At 37.5% G+C, this 8989-nt stretch overlaps 1 protein-coding gene across 3 annotated transcripts in view; it reads left to right on the top strand.

The window, feature by feature from the left end:
- Positions 1–2398: 2398 nt before the first annotated feature.
- Positions 2399–8989, top strand: part of inavab (innate immunity activator b) — a 68287-nt gene continuing 61696 nt past the window's right edge. For all 3 annotated transcript variants that reach the window (XM_057845612.1, XM_057845610.1, XM_057845611.1), the window contains exon 1: positions 2399–2622. The gene's annotated coding sequence lies outside the window, so the exon portion shown is untranslated. The remainder of the gene's footprint in view (positions 2623–8989) is intronic.

Below are 8989 nucleotides of genomic sequence, written 5' to 3'. Positions count from 1 at the left end.
AAACTCCGTGTAGCATGTATCACAGAGTGTCAAGACACAGCTGTGAATGGCCACAGCCAAATTTTGGGGGGATTTTATAGGGGAAACATGGTAATATTACAAGGGTCGCGATGCAGAAATCACAGACATCAAGGAGGGGTCGAGACTTTCTTTTTTATATACAGTCTATACCCTTTTAAACATTTTTTTTTTTTTTTTGGATCGATTATGTATCATCTAAAATATTCGGGAAAATGCGACAGTAACAAAAAAAAAAAATACAATTGAGCGATAGTTATGAGGAAGATATCCGTGACTTATTTACAGACACCATTTTTTTCATTGAGACATAATTTGTTTAAAAGTTTAAAATATACGAGTGAATAATTTTTTTAAAGGTGTTTTTTTTTTTTTTTAATTTATAGTAAATATTAGACATCAAGTAATGATTCTAAGCTAAAAAAAAATGACAGACATTTCGAATAATAAATATAATTACTTACCTTCTTTTTATGGCTGGGTTGATACAAAAGCGGTTGCGCAACGTCTGTAATCGTGAGTTTCCAGGGTAAAACGGACAAATTAAAATTGGGGGCTGAATGCGCCATGAAACTGCTATGGCAGCATAGAGACGTATTGTTCTATCAAACACAACAGTTCTTTTGGCCTTAAAATATGGCAGTTTATTTTAAAGAGGGGTGCAAGAGCAGAAACTGCTTTTTCAGCCTTGTCTGTGTTTTCCGCCATATATGTATTTGTTATTATTACCAAAAATAATCACTTGTCCTAAACTTTTCTTGAATTACGTATCCATCAGCCTTGTGTGATGTTTTTTAATCAAAACAACTATAGCAAAGACAGGAAAGGCAGGAGATTCACAGCATCACCTGCATATTGAAAAATATATCTATGGGTGTGACGATACATACTTCACGGTTAAATACGTACCTTGGTATGGGGGTCACGGTTCAGTGCGGGTTTAGTAAACAGGAGAAATAGAAAGGCTTAGTTTCTCACAGCATTTGAAAGTTACATCCCCTGGGGGGCTAAGCCCCTCCTGTGCTTAAAACCTTGTGACGCCCCTGATATTCAGTAACACATGGTGAATAAAAGTTCACAACAGGCCTAAAACAGGTTCAGCAATCATATAGAGTAACCTTTTAAATAATAATTCTAGAATTGTGTTGAGTTGTTGTTGCAGCATTCCAGTCGTTTGTCCCCTATAATTAAGGGTTAATCCTTTACCAGGTTAAAAAAAAAAAAAAAAAATCCCTCCAGTAGATCAATGAAAAATAAATGTAACAAGCTACCACATCACTAATTGTAAAGAAATAATAAATAATGGAGGCGAAAAATAAAACGATTTGAATATTTAAATATTTCATAACTCGACCTTCCACATTTGATCACGCAGGATTACTGTACTGTATTTTTTGTATTGGACCATAGACATACATACATACATACATACATACATACATACATACATACATACATACATACATACATACATACATACATACATACATACATACATACATACAAATAACAGCAATGCAGAAGAAACAGTTCACCTGGAATAAACCTTTATCAACATTATTTCCTCTTACATAGTAAGACATACAAAAATAAAATGAATAACAAAAAATATACATTAAATGATAAGAAAAAAACAAAAAAGCACGTTATTACTGTACTGTATTTCAATATCTAGGAAAGACTTGTGACGTTTGCTGGTCATCTTGAATGAAGCCACAGAAGTAAACCTTACCTGCCCTCTACCGGTCAAACATCGTTATTGCAGTATAATGAGGAAAAAACGCGTAGACGGGCTTGTAATAAAATGTATATCTTTTTAAATATACGTATATTTACAGATACTTGGTTTTTGTTCTAGACTGTAATTCAATCCCTAATTCCGAACGATACAGATGTGCATATTTTCCAACATTTTTTTTGCGCACTTTACCCACGCAGCAGCCTAAGAAGCATTCAAATACACATTTAGCACTCGTAAATTTCAGCCCTTTATAACTATGCTAATGCAATAATTAGTATCTGAACGCTTAAATGCCTTTGTAAGGACAATTGATAAATGTCTAACTGAATTTTTCATCTTATTTTTTAACTCCTTGTAATGTTTGTTCCATTATTATTATTATTTTTTTTTTTTTCAAAACTAAAGCTCACAAAATTAACGAAAGAAGTTTTTCTTAGATAAGACATTTTTGTATATCTTAGATGAACGCTTTTGTTGCTCTATTTTCACAATAAAGTATTTATTATTGCTACTTTAGTTCTATGTCATTACTGCTGAGATTCTTATACAACAACATCACCGTTTTGCTTATAGGAGTTTTCATTTTTCGAGAGTACCTGAAAGCATCACGCATAACTTCACTTCAAGCCCCCCAACAAAAGTTTAGTTTTGACAGAAAAAGTTGTTTGAAGCGCTTAAACTTCATTCTATTATTTCTTTTGCAACCACCGGGTAACAATACGAAAATACAGGTTAATGCTAAGTGAAATGCATTTGATTTTGTAAGGAAAATATCATCTGAAATGTGGAAATGCTTACCGATGGAGGAAAGATTCTATGGAGTCAGCTAGCTCTGAATGCTAGCTCGCTGACTAGCCAGAAAGGTAAGCCAAGCATTAAACTGAAGTGTTTTTTTTTTTTTTTTTTTTTTTTTTAAATCACAGAAGCATTTCGCGCCTTTGCAGAATTATGTTATACACTAAACTCCGCTGGAATTAAATGTTGCTGTTTATTGTTCATGCAAGTGAGAAACGTTTGATTCATGATATCACATCTTTTAAATCAGGTTTTCACATTTTAAAGTGCTCTAAGTGTTCTTTACTGCAGAGAGGCCACTCGACTGCCTATAGTAATTATAACGGTGTACCTAAATATTACGTAATCTTCATTCTTCTTCGTCTTCTTTTTTCTTTCTAACACGGAACGATTTACATGCAGTTTCCCTCGTGATTATAGAGCGTCTCTCGCCAACAACGGCGAATAACATCTCCATTTGATATGAAATCATCTTCATCATCCTCATTAAATCAGCTTCACAGTTCAAAGAATGTGGGTCCGAATCTCTGGTCTGTCAGTGTGGAATTTGCATGGTCTACCTGTGATTGCGTGAAAATGTGCATTTCAGGTTAATTGACTGACTGGCTACTAGTCCAGGGTGTATCAAGCATCTCACCTTTGTGATGGGGACTGTGCCCGAATGGAGATAAGGATAATACAAAATGTATGTATGTACTGTGGTTCTCACTGACACGTTCAAGGAAAAAGAGGCCATGTGCAAAGGTGCCTCATAAAGATAAAGAAACACAGAGAAGTGATGGGTTTGCAACATCCTCTTTCTGCATAAATGTTCACCGGTATATGAGAAAATACTTGATACTTTGTAGTTCCCCTTGTGTGTCACTGACCAGGTACTAAAATAACTAACCGGATGGCAGGCGATAAGACTATGTCCTACAGACTTGATCAGTTTGATGTTTACGTTCAAGCTTTTTTTTTTTTTTTTTTTTTTGATGAGTTCATTTAGTGTTCAGTCCAGCAAAATATTGGACCATTTTCACTCACCACATTCCCAAAATTGTGCAGGCATAAGGGCAAGAGGTCAGGGGTAGCTGTAACTATGACTCCTCACTGCCCACATCACGCACACGAATTATTTACTGGGAATTTTTATGAGTCAATAAAAAAATGCAATGTTAGATATTTTACTGAATAAAATAGCGCTGCCTGAAAACATGGTTGACCACAAAATCTGAGTAAGACGTGTCGTACAAGGATCAACAAAATAGATTGAATGCCTTACATTAAGGGTCCCATTACGTCGCTCGCGATCAACCAGTCGATCGCAACGCTAGTGTGGGTAGCTCGCGGCATTAACAAAAAAAAAAAAAAATCATATGTAGTTAAATATGTGTAAATATTTGTGTGTGCAACTTTTTTGGGTCATGACGCAAGTTACGATGGGTTATGTCTTATGAGCATTCGATAGTTCTGCGGCAAGGGAGCGCGTTGTTCTGTAATTCACCGCCAAGCCACTAGAGGGGTGTTGCATTGTGTTTGTGCGGTTTTGGGGGATTCTTGTCGAATTGTTTAAGTTTTCTTCCGGTTAGACAACAATGGCAACGGAGATGGAACTCTTGAATGCGGATATTCAGCTCATCAACATTGAACAACAAATGTTGATAATACAAATGTTGAGGCGCAGGCGACGCAGAAGACGGTTGTGACGGTGGTCTGTCTGACTGTTGATGCCGCACAGAGACTTGCAGTCACATTACGAATTCAAGCATCAGGTGGAAGCCAGCAAGCCGCGTTGTCCAGCGTTTTGTCCGATTTTCTTTGCCGTGTCCTACAACCAGCCAGAGGGAAGCCATAGCAGATTTCTGGCGGCTATGGAACTTCCCAAACTGCGTTAGAAGCCTTGATGGTAAACACATTATCATAAAAGCACCAAGGCACTTTCAGTCAGTGATGATGTATCAAGTGTGTGAACTGTCTGTTGTTGAAAATTAAACATCAAAACAACTCTTTTGACACCAAACCTGTGCTTTTCAAATACTTGAAGTGTAAAATGTAAATAATAACAATAATACATTTTAAGATAAATTACTCGCAGACTCACAGCAAACATATGTACACAATAAATGATAAGTACACCAACCAAAAATACAACATAAAGTGATAAAAAGCTAGCAGGTTTGGCCGGCTGGGTCACCGCTTCGTGTGGCCATTCGCTTCCGAACACACACATACTTGTCTCTGAGTTTCTTCCATTTCTTTATGCATTCGCCGACCTCCAGCCCCGTATTTTCAGCAATCACCCTCCACGAATACCGATATCGATAACTTCCTGCTCCTCAAAGCCGATACCGATATCGATAACCGATAATAAATATATAATTTTTTTAATGTATATTCACCCGAGTTTTTGAACACCTGGAGGTTTAAGAAAATAATAATGGTGGATTCAACATAGATTTGTCTTCGATCTCACCAGAATTTTCATAATGACATTATCATTATTATAATCAGTGTTGGGAGTAACGCCGTTATAAATAACGGCGTTACGTAAGGGCGTTATTTTTTCAGTAACGGGGTAATCTAACTAATTACTTTTTCCGCCGTTACAACGCCGTTACCATTACTGACGGTCAAAAGCGGTGCGTTACTTACTCTGAATAAATTGAAGAAACTACCAGCCGTGTCGAGTCGACTCTCTGCTCTGTTGATTTGTCATCCAAGACTTGGGGTGCGTTCAGGTTCGAGAACAGCGCACGTACTTCTGACTCCAAGCTGTTTGTCCCTGCTCATTCAATTAGACAATGCTTTCCAAAGTTTGGTAACGTTTCTGTGTTTGCTACACCTGATGCTAGCCACGTTCCCATCTCCCACTGTCAGCCAGCAATAATTCTGCTTCCATCTTGAGGACGGCAGACGCTTTGAAGGTGACGTGAATTGTCGGGAAACAAGCCTACCTGAATGCCCCTCGAGAGATGCGATGGAAGTGATTGTGATTGGCTGAGGGTTAGAGTCATGTGTCGTGATAAACCAATCAGAGCCGGTGATTTCACAAGCAAACTGTAACAGCGGGTGCGGCAAACACACACATGCAAAACAGATGCACAGGGTCAGGATGGCAGAGCATTCAGAAGAAAAATTGTCCTTTAAGAGGTGGAGATATAGACACTATTTCAAGTTTGTCGAAATTAAAGGAAAGAACCTGCATGTAATGTGTAATTTATGTCCCAGGGCAAAGCTTTTGTCGACATCTGTGGTAAGCAATTCAAATCTGCTGAAGCACCTAACAAGTTAACTACCTGTCTGTTCTTCTCTATTCCACTGACTCGAATACTGCTCAGAAAATTTCAAATTCTTTGACATACAAGTTCTTTTTAAAGTAACGGAAATAGTTACTTTCCCTGGTAACTAGTTACTTTTACTATAGAGTAATTCAGTTACTAACTCAGTTACTTTTTGGAAGAAGTAGTGAGTAATGTAACTAATTATTTTTTTAAAGTAACGTGCCCAACACTGATTATAATGAACAAAACAAAGACAAGAACAGTCTTGACTTCAAATAAAGTGCCAATATTTATTTTTTCAAATAAATATAATTTGAGTCAATCACAATCAATTAGTCAATATAATTGAAGATGTATTTTCTGAACAATGAGCACTGAACTAAAACATAAAGCCAACAGGTATTGTGCTTTGTTATCAGATAAAAATATTTGGTGCTACAGGAGACTGTTGTGGTCTTGGTCCATGAAACAACTTTCTTAAACTGGGAGACAGGTTAGGACAGCAAGCCTATTAATAACCAAAAGGCCTCTCAATAACTTACTAACTTATAACTAACACTATAAACATTATATAGTAAGGTTTATCAGTCATTCCTCATAACAAAAATATGGTAGAACAAAAAGGATTAATGGCTTGCCTTATAGTAATCAATATAAACGGCAGTGAGTGAACCCATTTTCAATAAAGTATGAGGTTTATTCTATGCATAGTATAAAATCCTACCAAGCATGCTGACAGGATTAACATTACACGACAACTATTATATGTATAGCATAGCACACTAGCTTGAGCTACTAGCCTTAAGCATTGGCTGGCTTCTATAACACAACAATTTATGAAGTTCTGTACATATGACCCTTCACCACCGAAATAAGCATATATTGCACGTCCATATGTTATAGTAAACATAAATACTTACAGACATATATTTCCGAGGTGGAAACGTGAGTACTCAGAAAGCATTCACGATTGTCAATGCTAACACTAGACACAGCACTGTGTAAAGTGACTGAGTTTGTGGGCCAAATCATAGATGCAGCGAATTATTCTGACCGGCAGGTGGCAGCAATGCCCCTCAAATGGTCAACTGATTTCCCAGCCAGCGAGCACAGTTCATACTGTATTATCGTTCCTATTAATTATGTTATTGGATTTATTGGGATGACATCATAATTCCTATTATCGGACCGATAATTATCGGACCAATAATTATTGTGCACCAGTAACGAATTGCTTGCCATTTGGCAATATTTGTCATTTCTTGACCAAACATTGTAGAGGTTGTCCGTACTTGCGGACCTCTTCGATGAGACTCTCGTCGGCTTGGTCCATTTTTGCGTGTAGCACAACAATGTTTGAAAATGGCGGTGGTCTCGCGCAGAACTGGAAACAACAGTCTGAGTGTACCAATTTGCGTCACGTCGCCACGCGTTGACGTGACTCCCAGTCAGGATTTTGTGGAGGTGCACGTCAGGTTACGGCGGAGGGTCGTAAATCGGGTCTGCCTTGACGGCGTAGGTCTGCCGCAGAAGCATAACTCAGCCTTAAGACTGTAATGACCAATGTAGATGTACGGTAAAGGTGGTTTGTGTTTTTTCCCCAATACTTTATAGTATGTTTTTTTTTAAAGGGGACCAATCATTAATGTACTGACCTGTTCTGCATTTAAATCCCTTCTTGGAGCTGCTCCTTGTTTTGGAGACGGGGATGTGAAAAACACAATTTAATCAATTGCAAAAAATGAAGATTTACTCACTAAATGCTTGACTTAATGACTTAACTGGACAATCTCAGGAAAATTACAGTCAGTGACTAACAATCGCACACCTGGTTATTGACCTTTCTCACAAAACAAATCGCAACAGAAAAATTGATTGTAACATTATAAGGCAAATAGATTCAGTGTAATATTTTGGGTATGTCCAACAAAATACCAGTCTTTTTGTGACCGATTACTCATCCTCGGTATTCGGGTACATTGTATATATATTTTAACCACACATATATGGATGCAAATTACATATACAGTGAAAAGGTAATGGCGCTACACACCGGCACCAGTTGTCTGTAGACTTGTAAAAATGACTTGAAATTATTTGAAGAATTTGTTTAGCCAGCTGTTGGTTTGCAGACACAAAGGCTTCTCTGGTCTCCCACTCTCTGTCTCTTGCTGCTTTAGAAAAGCAAACCGTGACATCCAACAACTGGTTCCACTGGACTAGTCTTTTATGAGGGAAGTCAACTAAACATCCTGACATGTAGACACAATGGGAAAGATAGGTTACAACAATCACTAGTGTAGCTTTTTAGTTGTGTTAATTACAATGCTGATGAATAATCCTGATTAAGATCATTTCCTATTTCACTTTTAAGCACCATATTAACTGGAAGCTACAGTAGCAATGGTTGCTACCCTCCCCTACATTTACGCTTATCTACTTTTAGGTTCGCCAACTACCTGGCATGCAGCCTGTTTAAACAAAATTCCAGCATTTATATGGTCTTACTTTATTATAATCACAGCTTTAACTCATTTACAAATAACCCGGCCAACGATTCTTGGCTAATACCTGTATATTATATCAGCGAGCAAATCTGCCTGTTTGGTTTCATCCGTCACTTAAAACATGAAGTGGAACCTTTCAGAGCCAGCTAAATCCATTCTTGGATGCTGGTCTACTGCCCATTTGTTCAGATTTTTAAACAGTTCATCTCAATTAGTTTCTGTAAAGCATCCACCCCAGGAAGAGGAAAATATTTTGCGCCCCTCCACAGCTCAGCCCTGATTATAAATGGTTATTTTTTTCTTTTCAAAAATTGTTGTAACTACACTAAGATTGTTGGCATTATTTGGCACATTTTTGCTGGAATAAAACTATAGAAACATATGAATGTTGATTGAATTAGGTCTGTAAGTGACACCTAATTGATTTGTCTTCATGCGGCCCGTTGCCAACAGTTTTAGGCACAGTATCAGTCTTTTCAGCGAAGCTAAGCACACGCGTCCTCATATTTCCTGGTCTTCGCTTTGGGCAGACTTCCCTTTGTGTCATTATCTCTGTCTTTGTCTTTCTTTTATCACTGTGATTTTTCCATGCTGTCTCTTAAGAGGACTTTCATTGCAGTTTACATCTTCCGCTTTGTGCTGTGTGTACCAATACTAGAGGTAGA

This window comes from Corythoichthys intestinalis, chromosome 9, assembly GCF_030265065.1.
Source record: "Corythoichthys intestinalis isolate RoL2023-P3 chromosome 9, ASM3026506v1, whole genome shotgun sequence".
NCBI lineage: Eukaryota > Metazoa > Chordata > Actinopteri > Syngnathiformes > Syngnathidae > Corythoichthys > Corythoichthys intestinalis.
This window is presented reverse-complemented; position numbering and strand designations above follow the sequence as displayed.